The sequence below is a fragment of the Budorcas taxicolor genome, chromosome 12 (genome assembly GCF_023091745.1).
Source record: "Budorcas taxicolor isolate Tak-1 chromosome 12, Takin1.1, whole genome shotgun sequence".
Taxonomy (NCBI): Eukaryota; Metazoa; Chordata; class Mammalia; order Artiodactyla; family Bovidae; genus Budorcas; species Budorcas taxicolor.
The window spans coordinates 59,136,193-59,160,550 of NC_068921.1; positions in this window are offsets into that span (position 1 = coordinate 59,136,193).

Genomic DNA, 24,358 nt, shown 5'->3' on the forward strand with positions numbered 1-24,358 from the left:
AGGGAGATAGAAGTGAAGATACAGGTCCAGTCAAGCAAGAAGCCTAATAAAGTGCTTTCTGCTGCATAAAGTTAGGGGTTAAAGAGCTAAATTCACAAAATAAGAGGGATCCAGTAATAAATGACACCACTTAATTGCAGAAAGTGAAGAGGAACTAAAGAGCCTCTAGATGAGGGTGATAGATAAGAGTGATAAAGCTGGTTTAAAAGTCAACATTCAAAAACTAAGATCATGGCATCTGGTCCCATCACTTCATGGCAAATAGAAGGAGAAACAAAGAAAAGTGGAAGCAGTGACAGATTTTATTTTCTTGGACTCCAAAATTGCTGTGAACAGTGACTGCAGACATGAAATTAAAGGACGGTTGCTCTCCAAAAACACTGTGAACAGTGACTGCACACATGAAATTAAAGGATGGTTGCTCCTTGGAAGGAAACCTATGACAAACCTAGACAGCATATCTAAAAGAAAAGACATCACTTTACTGATGAAAGTCCATAGAGTCAAATTTATGTTTGTTCTTGTAGTCACATATGGATGTGAGAGTTGGACCATAAAGAAGGCTGAACGCTGAAGAATTGTGATGCTTGAGAGTCCACTGGACTACAAGGAGATCAAATCAGTTAATCTTAAAGGAAATCAACCCTGAATATTTACTGGAAGGACTGATGTTGAAACTTCAACACTTTGGCCACCTGATGTGAAGAGTCAAGTCACTGGAATAGACCCTGATACTGGGAAAGATTGAAGGCAAAAAGAGAAGAGAGTTGGCAGAGGATGAAATGGTTAGATATCATCACCAACTTAATGAGCATGAATCTGAGTAAACTCAGGGAGATAATGAACGACAGGGAAGCCTGGCATGCTTCAGTCCTTGGAGTCACAAAGAGTTGGACACGACTTAGTGCTTGAACAACAAAGTAATAAATCTACATGCTTCCTACTTCCAAATGTTAAAAGGAATTCACAGTATTGAGCAGTTTAATCAAGGAAAATGCTTTGATGAAAAAATAAACTACCAAGAAACCTTTCATCCTATATGTAAAAATGTTAGTAATCAAAGTTAATCATGTATTTGATATGCTCAATAGCAGCTAATACATGATTAAGAACCATTGGGTAAATGGCAGATGGATAAGAAATTATCCAGAATGTTGTTCAAAGATACAAATGTAAAAAAAATCTGATTCAGTACCAAGAATTCAAAGTTCAAGGCATTTTAGGAAATATTCAATTCACTGCATTAACAGATTAAAGAGGAAAAACTATAAATTTCTAATAATTTGATAAAATTGATAAATGTATTATTGTTAAAGAAAAATTTGATGATATTTAATATTTTTCTCAGATTCCCTTTTAAAGAAGCACACTGCCCCCAAAACTGGAAATGCTGTCAACAGGTCACCTTTAATTCTAATTCTTCAGTCTGCTCTAATACAGCAAGTTGCCTTACCCAAGGAAACAGCTTCTCTAGAAAAGTCCATATCCAGTGACTGATCACAGTAGGGGAATACATTTTGGACACTGAGCTTTATATGAGATAACTTTGATAGAACATGTCTCTTCAGGGGACTCTCCTGAGTCATCCAAGGTTGGGTCACATTGCAGTTTGATGTTCAATTCTATTCAATCCTGTTTCTGCCAACTCTCCTTCATGCATTGACAACTGAGGATATTCTGAATGTCAAACTTTTGCCTCAGGAATTGCTTCTAGGAAATAAGTGTGTAATAATAACCTATCTAGTAAAACTATGGACTAATAAAACCACAACCTCTATATGGTGAATCATGGGGAAAAATATCTTTAAAAATTTGGCAAAAAGAAATACTATTGGAAACTGCATTAATGACCGTCATCCTTCCTTCTGAAATTTTTCTGTAATCTTTGCCAGTGAGATTTCAGTCTTCCCCACTGAAAAAAAAAAAAAAAGAGGAATTTATTTCTTTGTACCTTGATCTCAAATTTGGCCATGTGACTTGTAACCAACAGAAAAAGAAATGATGGCATGCCAGTTGCAAGCCTACACTTTGTTCATCATTATAGCTTTTAATCATCTTTGCAATAAAGCATCTAGCCAGTACCATAGGCAAAGAATAATAAAAAAAATACAGTACAAGTTAGAAAAATAACAAAAATTAGTGTAATTACTTGTAACTGTTTATACACACACACACACATATATAATGATTTGTATTTTAAAATAATTTTTACTAAAGAACTTTATATAATTGTTATGTGTGGCATAAAGAAAAATAAACATTGCAGCATCTAGGCAATAAAGTATCTGAAGGACAGCTTAGGATCTTTTATCACTGAATTAATATATATTTGTTATATACATTTGTATGTGGTACAATATCAAATAGTCTAAAGAATAACTTTCAAATTCAAAGATGTATCTAAAAAGGTTTCTGGATATGAAAAATGTACAAAATTATAGCCATAAACACTGGCAATATTTTAAAATCAGCCAATGTTAATATGTCAGATATTATATTTGGAAAAGTCAGTATTTTAGGAACATAAAATTTGAGATGTAACTTGATATTTATTTCATAAAGTTTCAAAACAATCCATAAAAATAGAAAATCATTTTTATGATTAAAGATGAATCAGTATATGGAAACAAAGTATTCATGAACTGGAGAACCCCAACAATTTATATTCTCTCCAAAATAATATGCAAATTGAATATAATCTTAATAAAAATTCAAAGATGCTTACCGAACAATTTGCTAGTTGGCAAAACAATTTCATAAATCTACAAAGGGTCAAAAAATTGGTTAAGCATTGCTTAAAAAAGAATTGTAAAATTAGAGAAATTGCTCTGTAGGGTATCAAGATACATTATGGAAGTGTGATGTGGCTACAAGTATAAACACACGTATAAGAGAATTGCAATATTGAAACAGCCATGCTTAAAAGGATAGTAAATATATGATATAAGGGGCAGTGTCACCCTGCTTATTTAACTTCTATGCAGAGTACATCATGGGAAACACTGGTCTGGAAGAAATACAAGCTGGAATCACGATTGCTGGGAGAAATATCAATAACCTCAGATTTGCAGATGACATCACCCTTATGGCAGAAAGTGAAGAAGAACTAAAAATCCTCTTGATGAAAGTGAAAGAGGAGAGTGAAAAAGTTGGCTTAAATCTCAACATTCAGAAAATGAAGATCATGGCATCCGGTCCCTTCACTTCATGGGAAATAGATGGGGAAACAGTGGAAACAGTGTCAGGTTTTATATTTTGGGGCTCCAAAATCACTGCAGATGGTGACTGCAGCCATGAAATTAAAAGACATTTACTCCTTGGAAGAAAAATTATGACCAACCTAGATAGTATATTCAAAAGCAGAGACATTACTTTGCTGACTAAGGTCCATCTAGTCAAGGCTATGGTTTTTCCTGTGGTCATGTATGGATGTGAGAGTTGGACTGTGAAGAAGGCTGAGCACTGAAGAATTGATGTGTTTGAACTGTGGTTTTGGAGAAGACTCTTGAGGTTCCCTTGGACTGCAAGGAGATCCAACCAGTCCATTCTGATGGAGATCAACCCTGGGATTTCTTTGGAGGGAATGATGCTAAAGCTGAAACTCCTGTACTTTGGCCACCTCCTGCGATGAGTTGACTCATTGGAAAATATCCTGATGCTGGGAGGGATTAGGGGCAGGAGGAGAAGGGGACGACAGAGGATGAGATGGCTGGATGGCATCACGGACTGGATGGACGTGAGTCTGAGTGAACTCCGGGAGTTGGTGATGGACAGGAGGCCTGGCATGCTGCGGTCGTACATGACTGAGTGACTGAACTGAACTGAACTGAACTGAACTGAACAGCTCAGTGTGAAATGAATATGTCAATGGAATCATTATACAATATTGGTGAAAAAAAAATTGATCATTACTTTCACCCTACATAAAAATAAGTGTTAATATAGAAAAAAAATTTAAAAACTTAAGGGTGACATAGGAAAAAAACCTTCATTTTGTATACTTGAATTTATCTAATAAAGCACAAGAAATTATAACTACAGAAAATAATTTGCCAAAATAATTTAAATGAATGACATTAATACTCAAAGGAGGGTAAAAAGACAAACCACAGTAGGAAAATAACATTTTACCACATATCATGGAAAGAATGAGTTTCCAAATAGGTTAAAAAAATTGACAAGTCAAAAACACACAGTAAAAAAAAATTTGGCAAAAGACATGAATATGCACTGCACTAAAGAGGAAATCCGGACAGCCTATATATACATTGAAAGTGCTCAGCTTCTTTAGTTATCACTGAAATAAAAAACAAATTTATAAAATATCACTACACACTCACCGAGCTAAGTGAAATTTTAGCCACAGAACATTAAATGCTGGTGAAAATATATAGTAATAGAGAGTCTCATCTAGTTGGTGAGAGCAGAAACTAGTATAATGACTCTAAAAAATCATGTAGTAGGATCAAATCAAAATGAATTTTCACCCAATATAACTGAAAATATATATTCATACATAAACTTGTACAGCACTGCTCAGAGCAACATTATTTATAATAGCTCCAAATAGTCATCAACTATTAAATCAATAATGAAAATGTGGTATATCCTCACAAATAGTATTTAGGCATAAGAAGAATGAAGTACTGATATATGAACGGATGCATCTTGAAAATATTATGCTCAATAAAAACATGCTGCATAATTCTATTTACAGGAAACTTCCAAAATAGGCAAATCTATAGAGATAACAGATTAGAAATCCCCTACAGCTAGGAGTGGGATAAGCTAAAGTGTTTCTCCAGTAGTGATGTAGGGATGTGAGAGTTGGACCATAAAGAAAGCTGAGCACTGAAGAATTGATGCTTTTGAACTATGGTGTTGGAGAAGACTCTTCAGAGTCCCTTGGACTGCAAGGAGATCCAACCAGTCAATCCTAAAGGAAATAAATCTTGAATATTCAATGGAAGGCCTGATGCTGATGCTCTAATACTTTGGCCATCTGATGCAAAGAGTCAACTCTTTAGAAAAGTCCTTGATTCTGGGAAAGGTTGAAGGCAGGAGAAGAAGGGAATGACAGAGGATGAGATGGTTGGATGGCATCACCGACTTGATCAATGGACATGAGCTTGAGCAAACTCTGGGAGATGGTGAAGGACAGGGAAGCCTGGTGTGCTGCAGTCCATGTGGTCACAAAGAGTCAGACACGACTGAGTAACTGAACAACAACAATAAAAATGAGGTTGCTTTGGGGTAATAAATATATTAAAAATTAACTATGATAAAAGTTGCCCAACATCATACCTATAAAAAGATCAGTGAATATTACACTAAATATGGTGACTATTATGATGTATGAATTCTCAAAGAAAGGAATTTTAGCATTCCCAAAGACTCAGCAATTCTATGCATATATATATATATATATATACACACAGTGCGTATATACACAAATGCTACAGTCCTTGGTGTCACAAAGAGCTGGACACAACTGAGTGACTGAGCACATATGTGTTAGATATATATGTTTAACATAAATTCATATTTTATGCATCTCCTCTATATTCATGTAGAGCTCTAACAGAATTATTTATAACAGCTACAAATTTTAACAAAAGTTTATTAAGAGTGAATAGGTTAATATATTTTGATAAATTCATACAAATTAGTCTATACTTCAGCAAACATAATTCCACAAGAAAATATGGATGGATGTCACAAACATAGTATTGAGTGAAATGAGGCACAAAAAACAAGACTAGTGTAAATGAACTATAAATAATAGAGATGCATACATAGGTGGTAAAAATCTATAAGATAAACATTGATTATCACAAAGGTCAGGAAAAGTAGAGACTGTTTCTTTGAGGTAGAAAAGGACTTTCAAAAGCACAAAGGCATATAAGAGTATTCTAAGATGTTGGTAATGGTCTATGATGACTTCAGCGATTTTAATATTCATAATTACTCTTCTAAGTATTCATATATACTTTTTCTACTCATAATTATTTATTATATAATGCAAGGAAACTCAATTTTTTTAATATGCAATGCAATTCCACAAGTGATCATTAAAACACATTGAATATTAATTCTCTGCTTACAAATACAATTTAACAAGCATGTAAATTTGCAAAAACTGAATTTTAATAAAAGCATAGATGGTATATGTGCATAAATATATAATATATATAGCTTGACATTGTCCCATTTGTTGATTTTGCCTTTGGTACTATGCTTTTGGTGTGATATCCAAAAAATCCTTGGCAATACTCAAGTCAAGGAACTTTTTCCCTATATCTTTACCTAGAAATTTTAAAGGATCAAGTCATTTAAGATTTCAAATCAATTTCAAGTTAATATTTTGGTGGCTTTTTATAAAGTAGAAATCTAATTTCATTTTCCTGCATATTGTTCAGTTTTCTCAACACCATTTGTTGACAAGACTATTACTTTCCCACTGACTGTTGTTCTTGGCTCCCTTGCAAATATTAGTTGACTATCATCTCAGTTCAATCGCTTAGTCATGCCCAACTCTTTCTGAACCTGTGGAATGCAGCACGCCAGGTTTCCCTGTCCGTCAACTCCCAGAGCTTGCTCAAACTCATGTCCACTGAGTCAGTGATGCCATCTAACCATCTAATCCTCTAATGCCCCTTCTCCTCCCACCTTCAATTTTTCCCAGCATCAGGGTCTTTTCCAATGAGTCAACTCTTCACAACAGGTGGCCAAAGTATTGAGGCTTCAGCCTCAGCATCAGTTCTTTCAATGATTATTCAGGATACATTTCCTTTAGTATTGGCTGGTTGAATCTCCTTGCAGTCCAAGGGATTCTCAAGAGTCTTCTCCAACACCACAGTTCAAAAGCATCAATTCTTTGGCACTCAGCTTTCTTTATAGGCCAACTCTCACATCCATACATAACTACTAGAAAAACGATAGCTTTGACTACATGGACCTTTGTTGGCAAAGTAATGTCTCTGCTTTTTAATATGCTGTCTAGGTTGGCTATAACTTTTCTTCCAAGGAGCAAGAAGCTTTTAATTTCATCAGTGCAGTCACCATCTGCAGTGATTTTGGAGCCACAGAAAATGGCCTCTCACTATTTCCATTGTTTCCCCATCTATTTGCCATGAAATGATGGGGCCAGATGCCATGATCTTAGTTTTCTGAATGTTGAGTTTAAAACAACTTTTTCACTATCCTCTTTTACTTTCATCAAAAGTCTTTAGTTCTTCTTTGCTTTCCTCCATAAGGGTGGTACCATCTGTGTATCTGAGGTTATTGATATTTCTCCATTAATCTTGATTCCAGTTCATGCTTCATCCAGCCCAGCATTTTGCATGATGTACTCTGCATATAAGTTAAATAAGTAAGGTAACCTTGACTTACTTCTTTCCCTATTTGGAACCAGTCTTGTTGTTCCATGTCCGGTAGTAACTGTTGCTTCTTGACCTGCATACAGATTTCTCAGGAGGCAGGTCAAGTGGTCTGGTATTTCCATCACTTGAAGAATTTTCCACAGTTTGTGGTGATCCACACAATCAAAGGCTTTGGCATATTCAATAAAGTAGAAGTAGATGATGGACAGGGAGGCCTGGCGTGCTGCGAATCATGGGGTCACAAAGAGTCGGACACGACTGAGTGACTGAACTGAACTGAACTGAACTGACATGCTTTCCTGGAACTCTTGCTTTTTCAATGATCTGGCAGATGTTGGTAATTTGATCTCTGGTTCCTCTGCCTTTTCTAAATCCAGCTTGAACATCTGGAATTTTATGGTTTACGTACTATTGAAGCATGGCTTGGAGAATTTTGAGCATTACTTTGCTAGTGTGTGAGATGAATGCAATTGTGTGGTAGTTTGAACATTCTTTGGCATTGCCTGTCTTTGGGATTGGAATGAAAACTGACTTTTCCAGTCCTGTGAGCAGTGAAACCACTGCTGAGTTTTCCAGATTTGCTGGCATATTGAGTGCAGCACTGTCACAGCATTGTCTTTTAGAATTTGAAATAGCTCAACTGGAATTCCATCACCTCTACTAACTTTGTTCGTAGTGATGCTTCCTAAGGCCCACTTGAGGATGTCTGTCTCTAGGTGAATGATCACACCGTTGTAGTTATCTGGGTCATGAAGTTTTTTTTTTAAATATAGTTCTTCTGTGCCACCTCTTCTTAATATATTCTGCTTCTGTTAGGTCCATACAATTTCTGTCCTTTATTGTGCCCATCTTTGCATGAAATGTTCCCTTGATATCACTTATTTTCTTGAAGAGATCTCTAGTCTTCCCCTTTCTATTGTTTTCCTCTATTTTTTGTATTGATCACTGAGGAAGGCTTTCTTATCTCTCTTTGTTATTCTTTGGAACTCTGAATTCAAATGGGTATATCTTTCCTTTTCTCCTTTGCCTTTTGCTTTCTTTTTTCTTGGCTCATTGTAAGGCCTCCTCAGAAAACCATTTTCCCTTTTTGCATTTCTTTTTCTTGGTACTGGTCTTATTACTGCCTCCTGAAATGGCAACCCACTCCAGTTCTTGCCTGGAAAATCCCACTGGATGGTAGAACCTGGTAGGCTACAGTCCATGGGGTTGCAAAGAGTCAGACAAGACTGAGAAAACTTCACTTTCACTTTCATACAATATCACACACTTCCATCCATAGTTCCTCAGGTACTTTGTCTATCAGATCTAATCCCTGGAATCTATTTGTTACTTCCACTGTATAATTGCAAGGCCTTTGATTTAGGTCATAACTGAATGATCTAGTGGTTTTCCCTACTTTCTTCCATTTAAGTCTGAATTTTGTGATAAATAGTTCATGATCTGAGCTATAGTCAGCTCCTGGTCTTGTTTTTGCTTATTGTATAGAGCTTGTCCATCATCTTTGCTTGTCTGCAAAGAACATAATCAATCTGATTTCGGTATTGACCATCTGGTGATGTCCATATGTAGAGTCTTCTCTTGTGTTGTTAGAAGAGTGTGTTTGCTATGACCAGGGCATTCTCTTGGCAAAACTCTATTAGCCTTTGCCCTGCTTCATTCTGTACTCCAAGGCCAAATTTGCCTGTTAATCCAGGTATCTCTTGACTTCCTACTTTAGCATTCCAGTGCCCTATAATGAAAAGTACATCTTTTGGGGGTGTTAGTTCTAGAAAATCTTGTAGGTCTTCATAGAACTGTTCACCTTCAGCTTCTTTAGCATTCCTTTTTGGGGGATAGACTTGGATTACTGTCATATTGAATGGTTTGCCTTGGAAATGAACAGAGATCATCCTGTTATTTTTGAGATTGCACCCAATTATTGCATTTTGGACTCTTTCGTTGACTCTTTAGTTGACTATATGTGGTGGTTTATTTCTGGTCTCTCTATCCTTTTACATTGGACTACTGCTGCTAAGTCACTTCAATCGTGTCTGACTCTGTGCGACCCCAAGACGGCAGCCCACTAGGCTCCCCCATCTCTGGATTCTTCAGGCAAGAACACTGGAGTGGGTTGCCATTGCCTTCTCCAATGCATGAAAATGAAAAGTGAAACTGAAGTCACTCAGTCGTATCCGACTCTTAGTGACCCCATGGACTGCAGCCTACCTGGTTCCTACGTTCATTGGATTTTCCAGGCAAGAGTACTGGAGTGGGCTGCCATTGCCTTCTCCATTTACATTGGACTATGTGTCCCTTTTTATTACAGTACCATAATGTTTTAATTACTATATCTTTCTAGCATAGTTTGAAATGAGGACATGTTGTGACCCCCTTCTTCGTTCTTTTTTCTCAGTGTTGCTTTGCTTATTTGAGATCTTTTGTGATTCTATACAAATTTAGGACTGTTCTTTCTATTTCTGTAAAGATGTTTTATACACATGTACACAAATACAGATACATAATGGAATGTTATCTAGCTATGAGAAAGAAGAAAATCCTGGCATGTATGATGACATGGATGCACCTTGAGGGAATTATACTAAATGACATAAGCCAGGCAGACAGAAAAAAAAAAAAAAGAAAGATATTTTATTATATCATTATATGTAGAATCTAGAAAAGCTGAACTCTCTAGAAACAGAAAACAGAACGGTTACTGAGGCCTGGGGATGCGGGAATTTGGAAGATGTTGTTCAAAGGTACAAACTTTCAAGTAGTAGATAAACAAGTCCTGAAGGTCTAACACACAGCACACTGATTATAGTTAAAATTAAAAGTTTTATACTCTTCAACATACTCATCATTTTCAAACAGATAATTATTTCTGTAATAGGGACAAAGTGAATAATTCTTTGTGTAATGAAATATTCAGTATTAAGTAAGTTTGATCCAAATCATTTGACTTACCTTCTAGATATTTTCTTTCCTCATTGCAAACATAGAAGCAGACAAATTGCAAATCAGACATACTTCATTGTTTATATGATCTCAAATTGAGAAAATAAATATTTTCCCAATGTATATTTAACAAAATACTAAAATATAAGATTTCCTACAGATATCCAATTTACATTTTAGAGATGTTTATATATGTGTGTGTGTATATATATATATTATATTTATATATATGCTAGTTATTCCTTTTTTAAAAAGTTTAGTCAACAATATAGCATAACCATCAATAAAAAGAATAATGTAACTATGCTCCCTTAAGATTTTACTGATATTTGAATGTCTACCTATTAGAATACTTCTGAAAAGACCAAGCCTAATATTACAAATATTCTATTTTGTGCTAAATTCAATAATTATTTAAAATAACCTATTTAATGTCATTTTATTTTTATTGAAATATCTAAATTAATGATTTTTATTATACATATATAATATATATTAAAATATGTTTGTATTTATGTTTGGAAATCTTTTACTTCAATACAAACTGTGGTTTAGAATGAGTTAAGCTTTGGTAACCTAGTTTTTTTTTTATTATAAGGATTAATTTCACTGTTCTATTAAAAATTAATGATGATTCACTGATTAAAAATATAAAACCATATCCAAATGACTATCAAATACTGCTAGCTCTTATTTTATTTATAAGTAACTTTGAAAATGCAAATAAAACAATATTTATTTCTAATAATCTGGCTTCACCTACATGAGTATATTATATAATTATGAAAATATTGAGTCCTTTGACCAAGGACTCATTATGGAATCTTGAGGGAAGTAGAGGGAAGAAAGTAGACTTTGAAATATGGAAGACCTTCTGTAGTTAAATTTTAATTATTCATCTCTAGTTCTCAATCAGGAATGTGGCTGACATGGAAGCCAGTCCCCATTTTCAATAAGACCACAGAGTTCATACTTTTGAATTTTTAGACAGTGTTGTCACCAAAAGAGAGTAATTTGAGAGGAAAAATGAGACATTAATCAGACTATGTGAAATATTATGATAGATTCACATTTTTCATCTTGAACACTAAAGTGTGCACTTCTGAGAAATTTTAGAGATGAGAGAAGCTAGAGATTTGAAATTCTTTTTTTGTATTTTACTAGGATAAAAGTACTCATTATACTACACCAATATCTGAAAAGAAAATTACCCCATCAATGGTAACTTACTAAAAATGGAATCAATTATCCATTTTAGAAAACAATGAATAACTGTGATGATTCAAGAGGTTCTTTTATAAAGCTTTGTCAGTTATCTTAAATATAAAATTAAACTGAAACTCAGATCAGCATTTTGGGGATATATTTGGTATATATGTCATGTTGGATAGGTGAAGCCTAGAAAGTCATAATTTTCATATTACAATGAAAGTGAGCACATATATTAAATATAGATTTTGGAAAAAAATTAATAAGTGTGAAAGCTTTATTGAATCCTTAGTTTTACTCTTTTCCTTCTTTTTTGCATTGTTTTACTATGTATATGTGTGTATATATTCATATGCATACCTGCATGTATATTCATATGCATATATCCTACTGGCTCTGTTTATGTTAGAACTCTGACTTTCAGTATTTCTGTTAAGAGTAGGAGAAATGACGAGGAATGTTTTTAGGACATGAGTTAAGGGTAATAGGTAGCCAAATGATAGATGATGTGGTCAAAGTTTTGGCAGTCTCTATGAGACTAAAGAAATTTTTAGAAGGTGGTAATAGATTCAGCAGCAGCTTGGGAAGATAGGTAGTAGAAGTCAGGAATGAGTAGCATGAAGACTGTGGAGACTGTTCAGTTATGGGTAATGTTATTTATCTAGGTAAGGTGGATGAGTACAAGATGTTGAAAATGATGGAAAGGAGATGAGGAGCCGATTGAAAAGACTCTAGCAATGAGGAGATACTGAAGTAAGGTAAGGATAAAGACGATGACCCTGGTGAAAACATTTATGATGAATTAGAACTTAGTGCAAGCTTTGTAAATGTTTACAATTGCAAAATTTTGGGTGTAAATGTGATGTCATGCACCTCAAAAGAGCTGTGGTATTTGAAGAAAAGAAGGGAAATGGCTTGGAAGTGAGAATGAAAAACAAAGTAAGTAAAGCATGTTTCAGATAGTTCCTTTGCAATGCTGATGGCTTAAAAGGAAAAAAAAGAAAAGCATGATGTGCAAAATATCTAGTGAGCTTAGGGATATAGGGAGGAAGTATTCTCAGGAGAGAGTGAAGTTTCTCCTAAAGCCTGAAAGTGATGGGGAAGCACACAGCAGAGATTGGGAATATATAAAATGATAATGATGATGGAAGATGTTCCACTGAGAAGAGTGGAAGTGTCTGAATGATAATGACAGGTGGAGAATTGGGTCATCTTTTCACGCTTTACATATAAAGCCTAAATGATTGTAAACTTCCTGGGACAACTGAGTTTCTGGTAATGAAAGCAGTTCTAAATAGTCTTCTACAGTAAGATGGTATTAGTTTCATTAGTTTTTAGGGAATCTGTTTAGTCTTTGTGGATTTGGGGGAAAGAATGATTGTCTGATTAGAAGTAAATCAAATTACACAGAAATGCCTTAGTTCCTGCTGATGAGACATGTAGACAAGACTTCATTTTCTACATTCCTATTAGAAATCCTCTTAAAAGGGAAATAATAACAACCAAAATAGACATAAAATGAGAATAAGTAGGTGGTATGGGGAATATTAAAATACAAACATGCCCTGCATGATATTGTTCAATCCACTTATTGATATATAAATAAATTGTGAAATACATGAAATATATATCAGGGGTTCCATACATGTTTTTGAAGTGATAAAATCTTAGCTTAAGTGAATTATGTTCATCCATTTTTAAAAGCAAAAAATGAGTTATATTCATGATTGATTGCATTAGTTTGATGGATATTGTCAGAAGAATTTTCAAACCTCTGCTGACTTGAGTCAAGGTTTTATTTTTTCTGAAAGTTATAATTGGAATGTTTTAGGAACATATTTTTTTGCACCCACTTTTATGAACAAGGAAGTAGAGGCTTTATGGTATGGCTGATCTCTTTTTCCTTTTTCTACAAGTATAAGAAAACTCCAAGAAAATTCTAAAAGGGTTAATGGACTGGAACTAATACATATTATATTCTATCACCAAGCCTATCATGAATTAGAGTACTTTCTATATCATAAAGAGACTATCCAGTGTTCAACAATATTTGTTTTTGTCTATGAGTAAGTCCTTGTCCAATAAACTAAAGGTAAAAAGGATTGCTAAAATATAATTAATTTATTAATTTGCTTGTATACTAAATACTTAATTTTGGAAAGATTCTTCTTACTAAAATGTTGAAAAAGGTTTGATGGAGGAGAAACTGCCTTCAAGGGAAGCAGAGAAAAATCAAAATTAAATAACATTCAACCAAAACCAAAATGAAGAGAGAAATATATGAGAACGAATAAGCAAAAACAACAAGAAAAAAGCAATAAGAAAAAGTTATGAGAATAACAAGATCAAAAAAGTCAAGAATGACAAGAAAAATAACAAGTGAAGAATAAATAGAAAAATGTAGTTCTAAATTGAAAGGAATATAAGTAAATTCTATGTGATAGGGATTGCTTATTATCCAGACTTGCACTGTCCAACAGTCACAAACCCCATGAAAGTATGTAAAATTGTAACTTAAAATTAAATAAAATTTAAAATTCAGTTCTTTAGCCCCCACTCAATGACTTGTATGTAACAGACAGTGAACCTGTTTTGAAGTTGAACGATAAGGAAGTTAACTTTGTGGAAAAGATGGGTAAAATCCACCTAAACATTCAGAGAAATTTATCAACTTTACAACTAAGAGCAAAATCAGATATTAATAATAAGACCTACATGGTTTTAGTTATTTGTTAAAAAAAAAAGTGTATTTCCCTGGACTCTCTTTGCATCCCCAATTAAATCTCAGTGATTCAAAAATACTGAGCACATTAATTAAGGTGCCCAAGGCAGTTCTTCAGAAGCCTCCTGTTACTTGTTGTAGCAATCTATTCTCTTGCTTCTTTAAAACAAAAAAAAATCACAGTTGAGAGAAAAGGAACTCTATTTATTGATGCATAAATAGATGAAAATAGAAAAGATAGGTTAGACATTGTGATTTTGATTTAATTTAATCTGCTGCTACTTCAACTACTGTACTAAGCCATGGGAATATAAAAATCTATATACCAGTATTCAAGAAACTGTCTTAAACAATAGTCTTTGACCAGTATGACAAAGCATGGCACAGCACAATAGTGTCCTAAACCCTTTCTAGCTATGTGCCACATTTTGATAGCTGTATAACATGTACTTTGATTTTAAACTATAGACACCTATTTTTATGGCCACATCTGTCAGGCTGAATGCTACACTGTTTGCAGAGCAAGGTACAACTTGTTTTGTGTCAGAGGTAAGAGATGAAGCATAAAACTAAATGAAAGTCAAAGAAAGTGTTTTCTGGAACATGCAAGAAACTTGGCCTCATGAGAACATAAGAGAGTTTATTCAAGGCAGTAAACATTCCTCTCTAAAAAACAATCTGGTGTTGAATGGTGAACATTAAATAGTGCAGCAACTGGATTCTTTTATAGACACTCTGAGACTTTGTTATATTGTAGAGATTTTGTTACATTATAACTGACTTGTGGGTAGTATTGTTTTCAGTCTTAATTTTGTCAAGCATAGTTGCCAAAACTTCTAGTAGAGTATTAACCAGTAAGTCATAACATAAAAATTGTATGAAACACATATAAACAAAACTTTAAAAGCAGTTTAATAGACACATTAGCATATGTATATGATAGAAATCCTAAGGCTTCAGGGAAAGTTCCATAAAAGAGGTAGTATCAACAAAGAACAGAAAGAAATTTCTTGGAAAAGAAGTGGTGAACTGTTGAAAATGAAATTGAGAACCAGTATTGGTTCTGCCTGAAGGTAATTTGAAAGGTAGGAGTACGTGGATCATGAGGTATGAGGCTAGTGAGGTGAGCATGAAGCAGACCTTAAAAAACTGTGAATGCAATGCCATGGCACTCTGTATATCTTAAGAATTGATTTAGATATTTTAATTGAACAGTGAAACCCATGATGTAATAGTTTAGGACTGGTACTCAGTAAGACAAAGATTTTGAGATGAGGGTTTTGAAGCAAGCTTATGGAGTAAAGAGCTATTTTATGTAATACATTGAAAAGATAGGAAGTGTCATGATTTTTAATAATGTCTTCAGAATGTTCCTGAAATTAACAATAAGGTTATTTGCAACTTTTATCTTCCAGAGATTAGAAAAGTCATGTTAAACAATACTGGAGTGGGTAGCCTATCCCTTCTCCAGGGGATCTTCTCGACCCAGGAATTGAACTGGGGTCTTCTGCATTGCAAGCAGATTCTTTACCAACTGAGCTATCAGGGAAGCCCATTAAACAATACACTAGATTGTAAAACCATGTTAGTAAAAGCAACCAAACAGCAAAATTGCACTAGAGCAGGCAAGAAGTTGGAGCTTCCTATGTGGTTCAGTGGGTAAAGAATCCACCTGAAAAGCAGGAGACATACACAATGGTGAGTTAGATCTCTGGGTCAGGAAGATCTCCTGGAGGAGGGCATGGCAACCCACTCCAGTATTCTCACCTGGAGACTATCCATGGACAGATTTGCCTGGTGAGCTACAGCCCATAGTATCACAAAGAGTCAGACACGACTGAAGCAGCTAAGCAGCACACAGGCAAGAAGTTGAGTATTTGATTGTTTCAGTTGACAGTGCACCACCCCCAACCCCCAGCTTCCAGTCTAAAACCTGAGCTGAAGGTGGACCGTCAATACCTGTGAACATAACCGATCCCACTCTTCACTACTATTTGAGGTGTCTCCTCGAGTTCCAGGAGTTGTTGTTTCACCTTCCTAAGTGTCATGTTTTCCGGTCTTTTTGCTTGATGATTGTTTGTTAGAATATCTAATGGTACAGCAGCTATGTGGAGAAGTTATTCTTTTTTTTCCACAGAAACATTTAAGACAGTGGAAATCATACACCTACACAGCACACAACAGATGAAAAATAAGAGAATTATTACCAGAGTTTATAGTCTGTGTTTAAGTCAGTAGCCAAAAGTGCTCAAATTAAACCAAAAGAACAGATCCCGCTTCCAATCCACTATGTCCTTAGAGACGAAATTAGTTATATTAGCCAAGTTGCCTAATTAAAATGTCTTTGTTTTTCCTCAGATCTTTTTTTATTAATATTAAAGAGCCTAGAGAGATCTGCATGGATATAAGGATCCCATTTTTTCCTTAAGACAGCACATATTTTTCCTCGAGAGGCCAATATGCTACCTGAACAGTTTCTATTCTGAACCACTGCCTGTTCAGTTACATGGGCGAAGACATCGTCTAGCATCTCTTCTCTTCTCTGACCGAATCTCTTAGGATTTCCCCATATCTTGGGCATCTTGTAAAGCACAGAATGAAGAGGTTTGAGGAGAGAAGAAAATAGTCTAGAACCACCTCAATAGATTAAGAATTTCAGTTCTGAAAATGCAGTCCAGTATCTAACAACAGGGTACTGCTCACCTGTAATGGCATATCCCCAGGAAATCAAAATTTTAGTATTAAAATAAATAGATAGACTTAAGCAAAAGAAAAGTAAAGCTTCTTGCTCTTAAGACTGAAGGGAGATGGTTTCAAAATATTCTATAATTTTCTTCTAAGTTTTATTTCTATGAAAGCACTTTCATCAATGTTAAAAAAAAAAAAACAAACTGGCTCTAACAAGAGATCTTGCAGTATTGTTTTTGGTGGAGATAGGAATTTACTTTTCTAATAATGAAGTAAAAGAAGAATTTAAATTTATGGCTATTTAGCCTGTTGGAGCATGTGTCATTTAAAAGTTACCTGATGTCTGATTATGGAGAAGGCAATGGCAACCCACTCTAGTACTCTTGCCTGGAAAATCCCATGGACAGAGGAGCCTAGTAGGCTACAGTCCATGGGGTCTCAAAGAGTCAGACACGACTGAGAGCCTTCCCTTTCACTTTTCACTTTCATGCACTGGAGAAGGAAATGGCAACCCACTCCAGTGTTCTTGCCTGGAGAATCCCAGGGACAGGAGAGCCTGGTGGGCTGCTGTCTATGGAGTTGCACAGAGTCGGACATGACTGAAGCAACAGCAATGACTGAATAAGCCAGAAAACAAATTCGTCATAAGGAAATCATACCAAGGTAAGCTCAGTGGCTCCCAAAGGAAAATGCTTACAAACCCAACAATTTATGCATTAGCTAGTACCTGAATAAACTGTGTCCAGGTATTAGACTCATACCAAGGCATGATTAACGCTTCAAAAGCAATATTAAGAAAGATTAAAGGGTGACATTTTTTTGCCCCATGTATCTTGGGTGGAAGTTGTCTACATCTCATGTAGCCAACTCCTTGATTCAAAAGTCTAGGGTAGAAATAAGATCCTACTGTATAGAATATAGATTCAATATCTTATAATAAATCATAATAGAAAATAATATAAAAAAGAAGTTATATATATATATATATATAGCTGAATCACTTTGCTGTATAGCAGAAATTAACACAAAATTATAAACCAACTATAACTTCAATCAAAAAAAAAAAATTGTTGAGTAGAAACTACCTCTGCTTGGGTAGAGAGACCTGCGAGGTCTCTCAACGGAAAATGGTTCCAGACAGTTACTAAGAGTTTTCAGCTCAAGATTAGTAACAGAAACCATCTTTCAGTGATATAGGATTGTTTTTCTTCTTTAGTTGAAATACATAAATAAAAGCATCAATTCCTCAGTTTCATTACTGAAATAGCTAAGAATATCTGACAAGATTATTTCTATCAGTGTTTGAGGACTATCTACTGGCTCTTCCATCACACCATTTCTCCAGGTGTTGAGACATGTCAGGATGGTTTAGGAAGACGCTGAGAATGGCTGACTATATCTGGTGCTAACAATGGGTGTGTTACATGAATCGCCTGAAATATATGGTTATGTCTGCTTGCAAGAATGTGGAGTGTAGAATAGATCCTATCACTGACCTGTTATTAACTCATCATGGGAAAGTTAAAGCATCCCAGTAGGAATTTCATTAAAACCAAAGACTATTCCTTCAGCCAAGAAAGTTTGAAAATCTCTGAGAGTATGACTAATTTAATTTTCAGAATTCCATTTCTTCATTATACATTTGCTGAATAATCAGCTTTATATGAACTGTAAAATGTCTGAATAGTGGTAGGGTTTTGTAACTCTCTAAGAACAGTTTCAATCATATGGGTGCCTCTGTCACTAGGCTTCCCTGATAGCTCAGTTGGTAAAGAATCCGCCTGCAATGTGGGAAACCTGGGTTCGATCCCTGGGTTGGGAAGGTCCCCTGGAGAAGAGAAAGGCTACCCAGTCTAGTATTCTGGCCTGGGCAATTCCATGGACTATATAGTCTATGGAGTCACAAAGACTGGGACATGACTGGGCAACTTTCACTTTCACTTTCTGTCACTGGAAAGATGCCTTGGAATTTCTGAGTTTGGGAATACAAAATCAATTTTTTTTTTTTTTTTGCTGCCATGTGAGAGATAGCCCTTTGAAGAGAAAACGCTAACAGAGAATAAGCAAACAATGACCATCATGTATTCAAAACCCATGTCAGAGACAGTCTCATGAAATCCAGTTGGATATGCTCAAAGGAGTCCTAAGGTTTGGGCTCTTCTGTATCATACCTTTATTTTTCATCATTTTGGTGGTGACATACACCAGAGGCAATTCTAGGAGCTTCACCATAAATTTTCCACAACAATTTTCATTCAGTACTGTGGCTAGCTTGTCCTTGCTGAGGTGGTAATTTCTAGTCAATTTTTTGCAAGTCTCTACTTGAGGTCCTCCAGGCCTACTTAACCTCTTGCCCTAGAGTGCCAAGTGTTATTCTCATGCTTGGGATTTAGATTCTTTCACTATCCCTTTTCTATTCAAGAGACAATGCTGGGAATTCTAAAACTCTCAAATTTTCCAAATATTTGGTCTCTTTGGTATATCATGAGGGCTAGGATTATATTATTGTAGACTGTTTGGAAAAGCCAAGGAATTTCTTTTATCTTTCTTATCAATATCTTTTTGTATAAACTACAGTTATGATAGCCATAGCTATAGAAAATTTCTTTAATCTCTTGATCATTCTTAATCGGGGTGCTGTTGAAGTTAGAAAGCCTACTTGGTTTTCAAAATTTTCCAAATTCATGGATGACTCCAAAAGAGTGTCTTCTATTAATATACAAATTATTAGTCTTATTCCCAGTTAACCAACACATACTCTAATGAGCTTGATTTAGCTCTGTCCCTTAGCAGATTGTCCTATGAAAAGAATTACAGTAAATTCTACTTTATATTCCTGTTTCATTTTCAAAGTATAACCCATTTGCAAATAAGATTTTGTCTTACTTTTACTAAAGGTAATTCTAATAAGTCTGAGTGTTTTGTTTATTTCTGTTGTTGCTGTTGTTTAAGTTTTCTGTGGTTAGTTTTTGCCTGCAAGGATACTAGTAAAAGGATTGTGAAAAGATAAAATAAGTCTTTGTTCTGTCAGGCTTTGACTATTGGCTTTAATGCTTTTTTTAGCTTCTGGTTTTAAAGTGTACTGTAAAAGTTTCAGTCAAAGATTTGTTAGGTTTATCTAAACCTTCAGGGGTTCAGCCCCGATAATCCTATCTATAATAGGAAATTTTGCCTACAAGTCATCCAGCACTTTCTTGAGATATTTAATCTGGGCTTTAGATACAGGATACCTGACAGTTAATGTTCAAATTAAATACAAGTACATTGGGAATAGAAGAGGCCTCAGGGATTTCTAGGAAGAGATCAAGATTTCATTAATATGGCAATTCTACTTATACTGTAAAGTATTCCCTATGAAGTATTGGGTGTGGCATAGAGAGGAGGAACAGATATTCCCTGGTTAAGGTGTGAACATGGGGATGTTGTCCAGGGTACAGAGAATGTGTTAGAATTATTGAAGGTAACTATGATACAACCTGAGTAGTTTGTTGACTCCATAAAGCATTTCTTTAACAACTGTAAGTTAAGGTCAATATTGTAGCACCTGCAACAATTCAATTTTTTGCAAAATTGTTCTCTAGCATATATACAGATTTATCCATCTGAATTCAAGAACAAAATGGGAAACTGGGTGCTTGATTTCTGCTTAGTACCTTCACAGATTATTCCATTTTTTTCACCATCACTTTCTTAGTTCATGTAGGCCAATTTTTTCTAATAGTGTTTTTCTTCAGTGTATCTACAACTATCTTTCTCGAGAGACTTCCTACTCTCATGTTTAATGCCTGGGGTAGGAGCACCTGGTTGTTTTATCTGAATGGCTATCGGTTTACTCTCAACTTTATTCTGTTCTGGTACTAAGGTTTTTTGAAAATGTTCAATGATATCGGAGGTCTGACAAATATTAAGGTTGTTTACAATAACAATATAAAAATCATATTATTACAGCACATAATTTTAGAAAGTACTTATAAATACTGTTGAAGAGATGCAAAGATTTCTTTCCTGAATATTTTATACTCAAAATCTTGCTTTAACAAACCCTTAACATATCTGTCCATTAATGCAATATGATTGCATTTTTATCCATGGTATATTACAGTGTTTTCACTGTGAATACACACTTTGTTGTCAAAACAACATGAAGGTTCATTTTTAATTTAAATGATCAACTAAATACAAATAATGTGATCGAACACATTACAGGGGCATGTATTCAGAAAACAAATATCTGGGAGTCAAAATATAGGTTAAAAGTTATCTAATTTTATTCCCATAAGCATCATAAAAGAGATCAATTAAAAAATGAGATTATGATTTTAATGTTTTATTAGGGTACTTCTTAAAAGAAGAAGGAACCAATTCAACGACATTGTACATAGATGCATATCCTACTTTTATAGGAAAAAGTGTGAGGCAATCAAATAAAAATATGTTTTCACTAAAATGACTAAGTTTCTCAGATCCATCAAAATCTAAAGAAAGACTCAATGCTGAGTGACCTATTTGTATGAATACATAGTCATCCTTAGAGGTATACTAGGATAATTTTGGAATTACCAGCAATAGTCTTTTATTTTGGAATCTGCTCAGATGAAATCTTTAGGCAAAGTAAAAGCATAAACAACCATGATACATTCTTTAGGAGGCAAAGATCTATAATTCCACAGCCAGATTAGGAAATGACAGCGGCCATTAGAACATGTTAGCAATATAATCTTCAGGGTTCTTATTCATGTTGGAAGAATATAAAGGTAAATTAAGTGACTGTTACTTTTTTTAAAGCTAAGCATAATATTTTAACCAGGCTCTCTAGTTAAAATTCCTCATATACTTTATCATTAGAATGTTAGAAACACAAAAATAAAAAGGAAAATGAAAACTAAATAGTTTAAAACATTGTCTGTCATATACGGAAGATGAAAATCTCAGTGAGCATTGAAGTTTAGAGACACACAGTATAAATTTGCATTCATCAACAATAATTCAATGCCATCCATAGGATAAAATGCACTCTTCTGATTCACAAACATATTTGTATATGTATATATGTATCTAGGCTTCTATGTATTATGTATGCATGCATCTCTCATGTGCAGTTGTAGACACATATGTATATAATTTTATTTATATATATGGACATATCTATGTATAATAATTTTAGTTATATATATGTTTATCTGTATTTATCTTTATATGTGTATAAACCATATATATATATATATATACATATATATGTATATATATATACAAAATTTGGGGAAATATTTCTCTATAGATCTCTCACATTTCTGCCCATATTGAACACATTTTAATGTTCTTTGTTCCAAACTTACTTTCTGGAATGTCTGTATAGAAAATAGCATTATAGATGAATTTTCCCTTCTAAGCAAAGGGCATGTTTGCTCAAAGACTTGAAAGAGAGAGTGTTTCCCTTAGGAGTAACAGGCAGGCAAGCTTACTGTCCATTATAAACAATATAGGTTTCCTAAGTGCATGATTCTTCTTCTATATCTCAACCCGCTGTATGTGCAGGTATCATCCATCTTTCTTTGTCACCCTGTGGGAATTAGGGTGTGCTGAACTGGAGCAAAAGTGTTCATACTCTGACTACTGCCATTGCTGTGAATATATTCTCTGACCTAGGAGTCTCGTATCTTCCATCTGAATTCATGAAACTGTTGCAAGCAAAATTGTTCATTTGCAAGTTGGGTCAAATCTCAGACCCTTGCCATTCTTGACGTCTATTAGATATTCCATTTGAGAACATAGTTTTATGGGTATAATTGCTGTAATAAGGGAGAGTTGGCTTGTATTTTCTGTGTTTTCACACTTTAGGATACTCGTGATAATCACAACATGCCTACTGACTATTTATATACCTTTTATAAAAGAGAATACATGAGAGAATTTTGATCATATTACTATAGATTTGGAAATGTTAAAGTAACTATATTCATCCCGGGTTATTTGGTCTCAAAGGATACACAAAGAAGCAGAGTTGGTTTTAACAGAAAAACTTCAGGGAGCCAGACTGACCTCAGATTCTGTTGCTATCTTATCGCAAAGGAAACATCACATCATTGGTTGACTACAGGTTTGTTGCTAAGGTAAGAATCTTAAGAGAGAAACAATTTGGAGAATGCTAGGGAAAAGTCTTGTTCATAAGGTCTTTATGGTGGCTTGAAAGATTCTGCCTTAATTCTAGAGAATGAAAAACAGGAAGAGATGTTTAGGTTTCTCTTTTTCTCTGCAAAGAAAATAATCTCACCTACTTAGTGAGAGGGAATGCCTGACTTTGAGGAGCCAAGTCGATCTGGAGGTAAAACCTTTCCATTTAAAAATCAGCCCTGTAAACCAGCATACCACCCACACCTTAATTCATAGATTCTTGTGCTAAAATGTGCAGCAAATCTACATGTAAGCAGCTCAGATAAAGCCCTAGCCATGTATCCACTTCCCAAATTCTAATTTCTCAGTCTGAAACTGGATATAGTAAGTCAGGATTGGAAAGACATGAAAGCTTAGGCTTAAGGAAAAAAGGCAGGCGACTCTGCCAAGTTTTTAAAATTCAGATATATTAATTAAAATCAGATAGATGCTATAGATTGAACCACAGTTGGACTTTGCTTTCATTTTTTATTTGTCAAGAACCTGGAAATGAGATGTGATGAAAATCATCACAAACCTATAATCATGAGAATACAAAGAAGGTCTTGCCAATGTAGTTTGCTAAGTTGCTTTAGTTGTGTCAGACTCTGCGTGACCCCATAGACAGCAGTCCACCAGGCTCCTCCATCCATGGGATTTTCCAGGCAAGAGTACTGGAGTGGGGTACCATTGCCTTCTCCACCAATGTAGTTTACTTCATGCCAAATAAAATCTTCCTATGACTAAACTCTTGCTTGCACCATTCTGATGGGATCCACATGATGTAATCACATGAATATTTTCAAATCACAAAAGGATCTTACTATTGTCCCATGCAGACACCTTAAACTGCTCCTCTATTCTTAGGATAAAAGCCAGTTCCCATAGAAGGATGCAGAAAGTTTTCAGGTTGCTGATGCTTGTTTATTTTCTTAGGCTCATTTTCCCTTCCAGCTTCATTAAATGCCTTCCCCTCCAACTTCCTTTAAGAATCAGGTCAGTGTCTCTCCTTAAAGTACACTCAATGCCCTTCTCTTCCTCAATTTAGTTTAAGTACTCTCTTGGTATCCGGTCATAGCACTTAGTGTATTAAATTGCAAACAGTTGTCTACTTCTGTTCCTTCAGTCAGCTGAGCTCCTTGAGCATAGGGAATTTGACACTCATTGTACTTACTCCACATTTCAACCCTCAGCGTATAGTAGCTGCTGAATGAATGCTTTTAGAATAATAGACCTCCATGACATGCCAACTAAATCACAGGACAACATT